Source organism: Myotis yumanensis, unplaced genomic scaffold (assembly GCF_028538775.1).
Source record: "Myotis yumanensis isolate MYYU_CA2020_CCGP unplaced genomic scaffold, mMyoYum1.0.hap1 SCAF_6, whole genome shotgun sequence".
Lineage (NCBI taxonomy): Eukaryota > Metazoa > Chordata > Mammalia > Chiroptera > Vespertilionidae > Myotis > Myotis yumanensis.
Genome location: NW_027223757.1, coordinates 22668276 through 22680869, shown reverse-complemented (window position 1 = coordinate 22680869; position 12594 = coordinate 22668276). Strand labels below are relative to the sequence as shown.

Sequence of the window (12594 nt, the reverse complement as noted above, 5' to 3'; positions counted from 1 at the left end):
TGTTGTTGAGATCCAGCACATTCTTTGGAGAGGCAACAGGAGGTAGTAGATAAGACTCTGAAGGAAATCAGAGCTAGATTCTGCAGCTCACTTGCTATGTGACTTTAGGCAAGTCAAGCAACTTCTCTGAGCATCAGTATTTTTCATCTATAAAATGGTGAGGATGTTGGCTTTGTGGTGTATTCAGCACAAGAGGTGATAATTGCACAGTGTCTTGGACACAGCAGACCTTCAAAAATAGGAAGCTGCTATTAATGTATTGGGACATTATTGTTGGATGCAATGGTAGAAATTTGATTTCATTTTTACTGAAATTAGAGTCCTTATTTTATTGAGTACTGAACATTTATGAATCTAGTATGGAAGAGAAGCATCAAACTCAGGTTCTATAACCTCAGAAATTACATCATTTAGAAATTTATGACATTGTACATGGTCATTGGTTATATATGGCATCAAGAAGCCAAAGAAAACAAAACAAAACAACTTCCTAGTCAATTATTTAGATTTTAATGCATTTGGTAGCCAACAGGACAACCTTGTGGTAAATCAAAGTAGCCTTTAATAATAATGTACATTTGTATAAATCTCTACAGTTTACAGAGTGTTTCCACAAACATTATTTTAATTAATCCTCACAATAACTATTCTGTTTGGGAGATAGTTACCGAATGATGATAGTCATCATAATGATAATTATTAGGGAAAAAATAGTAATATCACCTGGTAGAGGAGAGATTGCATATATAAGAACGCACAAACCAAGGAGGTCAGAGTTCTTGATTCTAATCCTCAATAGGGATAAAAGGAGGGAAGTAAGAAGCTAATACCAATTAGGTGCACAGTAACTGTCACACATTTTATCTCGTCCTTGCAATAGCCCTGTCAGTTAGATAATATTTCCATTTGGTAAATAAGGACCTTGATGCTCAGGAAGTTTAGTAACATGACTAAAGTTACAGCAAGTGTTCTAGCCAGAATTCAAATCCCATCCTGCCAAATTCCAACAATCATGTTCTTTTCACTGTAACCATATATTTTTTATGCTTCTACAAACTCCTAACAAGTAATAAGCTTTAAGAATGTATGAGCATATAAACAAAAGGATTTGCATTGACAACACAACACAGTGTCCCAGATAAACTCCAAAGGAAAACTTTATCTATGGAATTGGGATAGGGTTGCTCAATAAGTAACTATTTATTCCAAATGACATGCCTGTGAGCTTTTGATTTTTAATTGAAGGAAGAAGGAGGCACTGCACAGGAATAAGAGGGGAATTGGGAGGAAGGGGTATAGGCCCTTGAGAATGGAGAGAGTGAAGAGTTGGGAGAGAATTCCAGCATCTCTTTCCCTGTCCACATCAAGGGATTGACTGTGCAGAGGTGGGGGAGGGATGTCAGGACGAGACACTGAAGCGTAGTGTTCTCCATGGGCTTTGAAACTCTGTTCGTGAATTGTGCTACTTGGGTTCTGGTGATGACCAAATGAGACAGAGAGCTGGGCAGAGGGGTGTTTTCCACCCCCAACTATCTGACCCCAGCATTGCCCCTTTATGCCAGCATTGACACTGAGCAGCTAAGGCATCAAAAGGATGCCAGATAGTCACCAGCAAAGGTGGCTGTGAGAAACCAAGAGCCACAAGCAGGGCTGGAGGCACAGATGAGGTTAGAGAACATACAGACACACAACTGAATTTATGTCTGGGAACACTCTGAAGGGAGGCTTGTGACTAAGAGACATAAATTGGCTGTTCCCCTTGAAACTGACCTTGTTCGCACCATCAGGCTCCTGAGAGCTGAGACATAGTCAAATGAATCAGATTAGTAAATAGTCACTTTGGAAAATACTGGCAACTTTGCCTGTGGGATAGAAAAAGAGCATGTTTTCATTGTGAGGAAAGAGAGGAAACCAGGGCTACAAAAACCCCTGCTTGATTTGAGGAAAGAGGAGGAGAGACAGTGAGCAGAAAAAGCAAGAACTCTGCAAGGTCCAGAGCAGTGGTTTTAAAGTTGGGGTCCCTGGAATAGCTGCATCAGCTTCACCTGGGAACTCAGAGTAATGTAAAGCCTGGTCCCCAAAGTAGATCTACTGGAGATAGAGGTGCAGAAATCTGTGCTTTAACAAGTTCTGCATGTGATTCTGTTGCAGGCTTAAGTTTGCAAACCACTAGCCTAGAGGAAGTTGATAGAACAGAGGTAGGGGGTCGGGGTGGCCGGGGGGGGGGGGGGGGGGGGGGGAGGAGGACTGTGATGTTGAAGGGAGCCCTGGCCTTGGTATTGCCCTTAGGGCTGGGGGAGTAGGGGCCCCTCAGAGCCCAGGTTCTGTAATGCCTGCTTGGTTGGCCTTGTCTGCCAGTGGGAAGCAGAGGGCTTACAGCCCAGGCCCGCACCCACCAAAGCACGAACCCCCTGTTGATCATGCCCCAGGATCCACCTGGTGTTTCCTCTACCAATGACCCCAAGCCCTCTTCCAGAGCCCACCCTCCTAAGGTTGACCTCTGGGTGATGTTTGGGGGCAGGGGTGGGGTTGGAGCTGGGGCCCCTCGCCAGGAGTGGAGATAGATGTCCTGGCTTGGGGCCTCAGGCAGCCCCAGGCACTATCACTGACATCTAAGGAGTGTCCAGGACTAATCGTCTATTCACAGTTTTATTTAGAGGCAACCTAGGTGATCCCAGTTCAAATTATTCATTTGCTGAAAAGAAATAAGACTTTTTTTTTTCTCTTAGAAATCTCCTAGTCTTGAAGAGGAAAGCAAGAAATTCTATGATCATTGACTTTGATGTAATTTTAGTTAGTATATTTCTGGTTGCTTATTTATATGTTTTAAGTTGAATTGATCATTTAATTGATATTCTAAAATATTTTAAGAAGCTACTATTTGATATTTTAAGAAGCTACTATTTGTAGAATTATGCAATAGTTCTGAAAACTTGGGTTAACTAAAAAATTAATACCAATTGAACTTCAATTTCAGAATAACTTTAGGGATTTTAAAATATATTTGTTAAAAATTTCTTCATTTCCAGGAAAATGAGAAATATCAAATAATTAAGAGCATCATGGAGATTTTAGGAAATAGTGAAAAATATATTCAGTTATAAGGTTTATTGTTTCTACAGATTGATATGAAATAATACCTTTCCCCTTTTAAAATTTTATTTTTAAAATATCAAAGTCTATATCCTACTCAACTCATATAATTGCATATAATTTAATGAAATAAAAGAAAGCAGAAACAAGATTATATTAACCAGTATTAGAACACATAAAAAATCCTTCAAGGTAACTAGACACAGGGACTTAAAACAGGTATAATTTTCATCCAAGAACTAATGATTAGAGTTAAAAGGTGTCTCGTTTTAAATGAGGAAGTCCATTATATTCATCTCCAGTGGCAAGGGATGATTATTATATTGTAATTATATTTTATATTGGCTCTATATTTCAGCCAGAGTTGCTGAAGAGTAGGAAAAATAATTATAGCAAGCAATTGCATGAAGTGTACATTGGGGAAAGTAAAATTTAAGAAAGAAGCCCTCCACGAGTATGTGCTTGCATGATGGCACCCAGAATTGGGTGTATGAGGCACACTTAAAGTATATATTTCAAAGGCATAGTTGGCTGATTTCTAAAGTCACCTGCTAGCTTTGAAGTCATTTTCATAAGATTCTCTCAGTAGTTTTGAGAAACTTAGTAGCATTAGGCATTACAACATAATGCCATTTGTTCATTTCAAAGATAGACTTTTTAAAAATTCAGTTCTAGATTCTATGCTTACCTAGTATTGAATTTATTTATTTGTTTATTTTGCCACAATCTCCCCCAAAATTGTGGAAACTGTACATCACTAAAGCCATTGGACTCAGAGATGCCAACTAATAGATGTAAAGAAAGACTCCAAGATCCAGATCTGTAAGAACAATTTGAGTTCAAGCAATGTGACAGGTTTTTTAAATAGCCATGTGCTATCTATATCACACAGTCTTCTCTGTCATTTCCACAAAAACAGCCCCAATTCCATCTCTTCTTTCCCCAAATCAGATGTTTAGTTGGTATGCATGGTAAGCCATAATGGTTTTAAAATATTGAAATATTTCCATATAACCATTATGGAATGGTTAATAAATAGCTATTGTCTAGAACCCTCTGAGTGCCCCCTGCCCCCAACCAAGTCAGCTGTTTCTGTCAGTCCCATAGGACTCTTCAAAAACCCCACATTCCAGCAAGCAAAGGGGTAATGCTTGGCACCACAGGGACCCTGAGGGACAACCCCATCCCCACCCCAAGTCAACATCTGTGCTATGCTATTCAGCCTATAAAGTATTTTGAATTAGTATATCTATCTAAAAGCAACTTATTCTTCCTGTTCGATTTCATTCTTTGCATCTAACTGCACTTTGGTCCACACTTAAAAATACACGTTCTGGAATCTGGGTTTAATATGTCTCTGCCTCTCACTTCTGCTTCTCAGTGGGTGGAACTGCTGTCTCAGGCTCTTCCACATGAAGAGAGATGTGCTGCTGGTGGCACACCTCTAGAGCTTGCAATCCCAAAAGAGAGAGAGAGAGAGAGAGAGAGAGAGAGAGAGAGAGAGAGAGATCTACCTCCAGCTTCAAAATAAAAAAATCACAGAGAAGGATTCTGTTTGGCCCCGTTTGTGTCACATGTCAACCTTTGAACCAATCCTCATGGCCAGAAGGATGGGGTTCTATAATTGACTTTGTCTGAATCACACACCTATCCTGTTAGGTATCCATGGATGAGTAGTTTCCAAATGAGAAAGTGGAGGTGGGATGGGAGTGGGGCTGCTTTTACCATAAAAAGAGGAAAGGGTGCCAGGATGACAAACAGTGAATGTCCCCAACACTAGACTTTCTAAGCAAGGCTGAGTGTTTACATTCTTGCTTACAAGATTGCAGAGTACTTACTGAATATCTGTTGATTACAAATTTGTATGTGAGCTCAATACCTGACTTGTCTGAATGTTGGTTTTATGGTAAAAGATTGGCACAGCATGCTGATCAGAAGTTTCTACAAACCACCTTTTCATTCACAATGTATATAAAGCTCTCCTCATAAAGCTGAAGGGTCTGCTATTTCCTTTTGGGGTTTAATGAGGACCATGCTAATGTAATGCAATGAATGCATATTTCTAAACTGTATACCCCATTCCCATTGTTTTTCTTTCACAAGTCAGCCCATGAGGCACAATATTGATATCCACTGGCAGGTCACACCGTATCTGGAGGGGATGAGATCACCAGGGGTAATGTTGCCAGGACCTTTCTTTGATTCTGACCCTTTAGCTTTAATATTATTATTATTTTGCACATTACAAAATGCATTTGTCCTGAAAAATATCTTCTTGCCTTCCCTGCTTACACAGACTCACAGTAACAATCATTTTTCTCTATCTCAATTGTCCAGAGGTCACAGCGAGTTTTCCAATTTCAGCAATTTCTGTGGGCTCTTCAAACATCTGCAATTCATTCTCAATATATTCTCCCATCTCCCACATTTTTAGAACCTCACACAATTCTTGGACACAGTAGGTACTTAGCAAATAGCTATTCATTCGCTTTGACTCTCTTCTTGTTTTCAGGGAACAATGAAGTCTTGCCATTTTCTTTTATAAAATATGAAGTGAGAAAAAATAGAATCCCCAAATAGAAACCTAAATTACCAAGGCAGCACGGGCATCATTTGGAGGAAAATCGGTTTTGCATAAAATTGAAATGGAGTGTGCTATGCAGCCTCCTGTATAAGAGGACTCAGCGGAGACTCAGAAACAGCAGGGACTCGTAATAAGCCCCCAATTTGGAAGTTAATCATCTTCCATTTCATTTAACACTTTCAATTTAATTAAGTAATGTACACAGTTCAAATAATAAGACTTGCAGTCAGGTTTTTTTTTTTCATTGCAATTTAAATGGATTTTCTAACCACTGTCCTTAACACTATAAAATTATTTTAATGGCCTTGTGGGTTTTTGGGGGTTTTGTCCAGTTTATCTAACGTAAGTGACACGAAGTTATGGAAGTATGTGACTGGGTAAAGCAAATGCTATCGGTCACTGGTTCATTCAATAAACCTGGGCTGAGTGCTGCACACTGTGGAAGTAGGAGCATCCAAATCATATTCACAGAACTCCAGTAAATAAATAGCCTTGAATTGGTGACATAGTTACAGAGGACTGCAGAGCTCACCTGCTCCAAGCCCTTCATTTCTCAGATCAGGGCACTGAGGTTCAAATGGGTTGAGTGACTTGCTCAAGGTAGTGGCAAAGCTAGAACCAGAATTCAATTCTCTTAATCCAGTTCATTTTTATTCTGTAGAAAATTATTTCTATATCTTAAATAGTTTTTTGCTCAGTAAATTGTGAGGAAATCCAAATTACTTATAGAATAACCACGTAACCTCAGAATAACACAGAAACAATATTATACTTGTATCTTAGTAATCTAAAATACACCTAGATTACTATAGAAATTAACAGCTGCATTAAATAATAAAGCCATGACCTTATATTAGATTTGGGGGGAGAGAGAGGGAGAATGGAAAAAGGAAGGAGATGATCTTTGAAGGACAGTGCTCCAACAGGAGTGTGGAATAACACTTCAACTCTGTATTATATAGAGAGATAACCCCTTCCCCGTGCCCTCTCCTAGGCCTGCCAGGGATCACCTACTCATCCTCCTGCTCCCCAGACTCTAAGACCCTAATGATTTTATGCTCCATTCAACCTTCCTTGGTCTTCATCTGGGTCACATAGAGCTTGAAAAAAAATTTTTTTTAAAATTTTTAAGCCTCGGGTAAGCCTTCACATTTTGAAAGCTCCTCTGGGTTTAGAAATGCATGAGAACATGGGCATTCTTAAATCCCCCTTTGTACACAGTGCTTATTCCTATATTCTAGGTTCCCTTTCCCCTGGATTTACTGTAATTCATCCAGAATACAGCAAATCTGATCCGACCACTCTCAAGTTTAAAATTCTTAAGGGTTCCTTCCATGTGAGTTAAGGATAACATTTCAAGCATTCAAGCACTCCAGTCCCTTTTCTATCTGACCTCCTGCCTCTTTGGCTTTCTGTCTTGCCATACAAGCTTAACCCCAAGCTTGGCTCCACTCAAGCCCTCTCTATGAGCATGCCTTTACACATGCTATTTCCTGTCACCAAACCCCATCCCCATCCCAGCCCTATTCTACTTGTCCCCAAAGATGAATTCACACTAGCTTTAACACTGTTTTACCCTTGTTGACTTCCTTGTTGCTTCTTAAGGATGATTGCTTCTTATTTTTTATTCCTTGTGTCTTGCATAGTACCTGGCTTTATAGCAATCAACAAAAATGTCTTCACCAGTTACTATATGCTGGGAGCTGTGCTAATCAGTAGGTAAGAGTGAGCTTCTGTCCTTGGGAGCTGCAACTCCCAGTGAGGCAGACAGGACATGGAGAGGGGGTAGGTTACAAAGAGAAAACACATAGAAGAAACTTTGTAAATGTCCCATTAATGAAATATGACAGAAAATAGTGTCTTTGTCTTTGTGACACTTGTGTTCTAATAGAGGATATACATAAGTATGCAGAGAAAATGTGTGTTTTCATTTAAATTAATACCACAAAGGGTCAAGGGGTGGTAAGACAACAGAAGACTGTCCCAAGTGTGTGATTCTTAGCAGGAGTTCCTAGATGGACAAGTAGCTCAGAGGGAAGAGTCTGTACACAATCAAGGATGTAGGAGAGCAGTCTTTAAGACGATGCTAATCAAGTTATTTTGTAGAGGAATTGGATGCACTGGGGACATAATGGGAGATGAGACTTCAAAACCTGGAAGACTTGGTATCCCAGACCAAGAAATTTAGGTTTCACCACTTTAGAGAGGTTCGTCAATGTCTGTAGCACCCATTAGTGGTAAAATCAAGTCAGTGGGTTGTCATCAGCAACTTAAAGGAATAGACTAGAATAGAAAATGTCAGTGAATTTCATGTACAAAGGGTAAATTTTGGGATGAAACCAGTTGTTTGATGGAACCTTTATACTTATTATAAATGCATATGTGCACAGGTAATTCCTACAGGACGTCAGTCCTGATCAAAAAGGTTTGAAAGCCACTGCTTCTGGTGATAGGGAACCACTAAAGAGCTAGGACTTTTGCATTTAGAAATATGCCGTGCTTTCAGTAAGAACAGAGTAAAGAGAAGGCCATTTCAAGGATGGCTTTAGGAATCCAGAAGAAAGACGGTAAAATATTGATACTTGGATAGAGAAAAGGATGTAGACTGGAGAGCTAAATGATCAATAGACTTGATGATTCATCACTTCTTTCCATTCTCACTACTACTATTCTTGCTTGGCCCTTACCATTTCTTTTATAATCAATTCCTGAGTAAGCCAGCTAGCTGTGTTCTTGACCATCTTAAATTCACCCCTCATTCTACATTGAAAGACACATCTGACAATCTCACTCTCCTGCATACACTTCACTGACCACTTACCAACCTTTCTGTGGAGTTTCAGTTCTCACCTCTCCCCTTTCAGCTCATTTTCTTCACATCTCATGCAGACTATATATATATATATATATATATATATATATATATATATATATCCTATATAATAAAGAGCTAATATGCTAATTAGAACAAACAGCAGAATGACTGTCCTGATGACCTTCTGGATGACCATCTGGATGACCTTCTGGACAAAGCCAGGGCTGTGAGGGCCAGCCAAGGCTGTGAGGGCCCAATGCACGAATTTCGTGCATCAGGCCTCTAATATAAATATATATATATATGTAGTTCATATATATATATGAAGTAGCCTCAGGCACCAGTGAGAGAGGAATTTGTTTCCAGGTGCCTTCTCCTGAATTACATTAATGTTATCACCAACCTGCTGACTGGTACCCTCTGAAAAGGAGTAGCTATGGAGGTCCCTGTTTATAATCAACTGAATTAGCCAAATAATTTCACTGGAAAACTTGCTTGACTATATCCGAATTGAAAGTTACTGTGGCATCATATAAACTAAGTCAGTTTTCTGCAATAAATATACCTCTCTGGAAATTACAGAAGTTGTGTCCAACATCTAGTTGGATTTTAAGGAAAAGACAGCTAGGTTTCCACTCCCGGAAAACAAGAGTGATGATGAGACTAGCAGGCACTGCCCTGGGTTCACAAATACTGGTAAGTACCTGAACACTCTAGAATTGTTCTGCATCAGTTGATATTATTATCAGCGAACCCATTTTAAATTAAGGAGAATATCTGTTTACTATTACAAAGTGGGGAAAAAAACCACACTTGGAAAATCCCCAGGAGCTGGCCCATCTCTTTAATCACATCTGGCTATTTTGTAGTCGGAGGGAGCATTGCTTTGAGCTATTTTTTTTTCAAATAAATAAATTAATAAAATCAGAGCCAACTGGATTTAGCAGAGAAATTAGATTAATATTTTGCATGCATTGTTCAGTAAGAGTAGCTGTATGCTTGACAGAGGGCCTTGCTTTCTCACCCCAGTGTCTAGAGAGGTAGTTGCTTCTAGTCTGGCTCAGGAGACCAATAGAGCCAGGGTGAAGGAATTCTTAATTTGTTCCGGGTAAGGAGGATGTCTTGCCCCAGTCTATGTTTGTATACAATGCTCTCCACAACGCTTGTCTAGCTCTGAACAAAGCCATGGCCCAGGTGGCCAAGGAGCAGGGCTGTAACTTGTATCCGGGCATTCATTTTGCTCACACACACAGCTGCTACAACTTTCTGAGAGCCACTGTGACTTGTCTCTGAGTTACTCCCTCCAGCAGAGCAATTCTCCGCCTGAAGGAACACAATAGGCCAGTTGTAGCTTGAATTCCCGCAGGGGCAGAGAGCGGCTCCCCCGCTCAGCAGTTTTGGAGGGCACCTGGCCTGACTAAGGCCAGAGGAGAGCCTGGTGAGTTTACTAACAACCAGCCTCTCTCAAGATCAAGTAAACATCATAAACCCTTCATTCAATGGCCTATAAAACCACTTGGGAGGCTACAAGGCCAGTGAAATGTGTGAAGGGGTAGCAGGGAAGGTACACATTGAAGCCAGTATGAGGACTTAGCCAAAACAGACAAAACATTTCAAGACAAATCATGCAATTAATGCCAGGAACAGTGCTGTTACAGAATGTATGACTCTATTTTTGCAACACCTTTCTCCCTGATGCTTCTGGAGAAATTGAATATTTCTACACTTGCCCTGCCACATTCTCTGTGGAAAGAAAGGGAATATCATCTTCCAATATTCAAAAGGCTCAGAATGGGTTTATTCATTGAAGGTCATTCAAATCTTGGGCCTTTCTAATAAAAGATTGCCTTGCCCGCACCTTGTCCCCAGTGGAATGTGGTAGGGAAACAAAACACATACCCACTCTTTGAAGACTTGAGTTTAACGCATATTGCCATAAGTTTAAGTGAAATATAGATTATAATAATCAAAGCCCCAGAAATATGAACTTAATATCTAGACACATACTTCACAAGTAGATCCAGGCAAGCCATTTATTTCTTTGTTTTTCGCCTGAGAGATTTAAATAGAATATAGCTATTTGTTTCAAGTCTCCAATTTATATTTGCAGCTTGGATCTTTCCCCTGAAATCCAGTCTTGATGATCCAGTTGCCTACTAGATAGCTCACTTAGGTGTCTTACAACCTTATCAGGTCTTTACTGAGAAGCCACCTTCTCAGGAAGAACTTCCTTTCTCATCCAATTAAAATTGTACCCTCCCACCCCAAATGATACTGATCACTTGTCTCTACTTTGTTTTCTTCCTTACATATTATAGTTTATTTATTTTATTAAATAAATAATGTATTCCCGTAATAAATAAATGTATTCCCTTAACTCTAACTCAAGCTCCATGTGGGATGTTTTGTTAACTGGTGTATTGCAGATGCCTAGATTATGCCTGACACATAGTTGGTCTTCAAAAATGAATGGTGAATGAATAAATGAAAGTTAAAATGTTGAAAACATTAGATTTTTTTTGTTGTGCCTTTTTTTAATTAGAAGATATCAAATCATTTTATTTCTACTTCATAGAATTCTACTTCATACTTGTTTTACTTGATAGAATAACTTTATGACAGTGACCCATGAAGTTGTGGGGTAAATTTGACTAGGGTTTTGTTTGGCCAACATTGTTTGTTTGCTTGGGGGTTTCATTTGTTTTATAATTTAAATTTAAATGTCCTTAGCAAACTGGGACATTTGCCACAGTCCTCACCACTCCCTATTTTTATACCCTGGTCATAGGGCTTTATGAACTTTCTGTTCCTGCCAGCATCTGAAAGCATTCAGTTTGACAATTATACCCTAGTAGAAACTAATTTAATGTTTGCTTTAACCAAGAGGTGTAGCTTTGACCACCTAATAATTTACAGTGTGACTTTGGGCAACTTACTAACATCTTTGGGTCTCTTCTGACTCTAAAATTGTATTTAAAAAATCAGTTGGTTGTTTGACAGCTTTGCTCAAGGCCATATGAACTATTTTGGGAATTTTTAGCTGGATACCAAATAAAATGACAATTCCTTATGAAATTCTTAATCCCTCTGATTATGAATATCCAACAGATCATTTAAATTTATCGATCATTTGTATACTTTGAAGTGGGATATACCAGTAATGTATATAAATCCCTGTCTTTTGATAAAACCACTCTATAACCTAATGAAGGTTAGATTCAGTCACATGAACATTATTCCATTAAAATGAATAATTGTAAAATGATATTATATGAGATTTACTTAAAATATAGTGGTCCTGGCCAGCCGGCATGGCTCAGTGGTTGAGCATCAACCTATGAACCAGATGTCAGGGTTCAACTCCTGGTCAGGGCATATGCCCAGATTGCAAGCTGTCATCCCAGTGTGGGGAATGCAGGAGGCAGCCAATCAATGATTCTCTCTTATCATTGAAGTTTCTATCTCTCCCTCTCCCTTCTTCTCTGAAATCAATAAAAATATATATATAGTGATCCATAAATATACAATTTACATTTCAATATACCTAGACTCTTAATCAGTCAGGTCATACAAATTTTTTTGAAGATATATCTGTTTAAAATTCTATTCATAGTAACCCCAAAGTTAAATCTATTTGACAAAAGAGACATTGAAAATAAGCCAGAATAAAAGATTGTTTTTAAAATACAATGTTGGCAACTAATCAGGAACAATTACCAAACATCAAGCTCAAAACCCTCTAAATAAAAATAATAAAAACATTTTTCATCTCTAGTAAAATTCAGCACTTTTTAGATTGATCAAAAACATAATTGATACTAAAAACAAAGAGAGATTCTACTGTAGTCTCAAACTTTTAGATTTTCATTTAGACTTTTATTAATGAATCAAATAAATACTTTGACTACACTTATTAACATGCTTATGGGGCCCTAGAGCGCAAGAAATACTGATGAAACCTCTCAAAAAGCAACTTCATTTGTAATAAAATTTTTGCAATGATGAAATATAGGTTAACTCATTTAGCAGCAATTATATCTTATGCTACGCAGTTAGTACTTTCTCTAGTTAGAATAACTACTATAATCCACCTTAGAGATTT

At 38.7% G+C, this 12594-nt stretch overlaps 1 protein-coding gene across 1 annotated transcript in view; it reads left to right on the top strand.

Annotated features, from left to right (window-relative positions):
- Positions 1-12594, top strand: part of SGK1 (serum/glucocorticoid regulated kinase 1) — a 101072-nt gene that overhangs the window by 19525 nt on the left and 68953 nt on the right. The gene's annotated exons all lie outside the window — the stretch shown is intronic.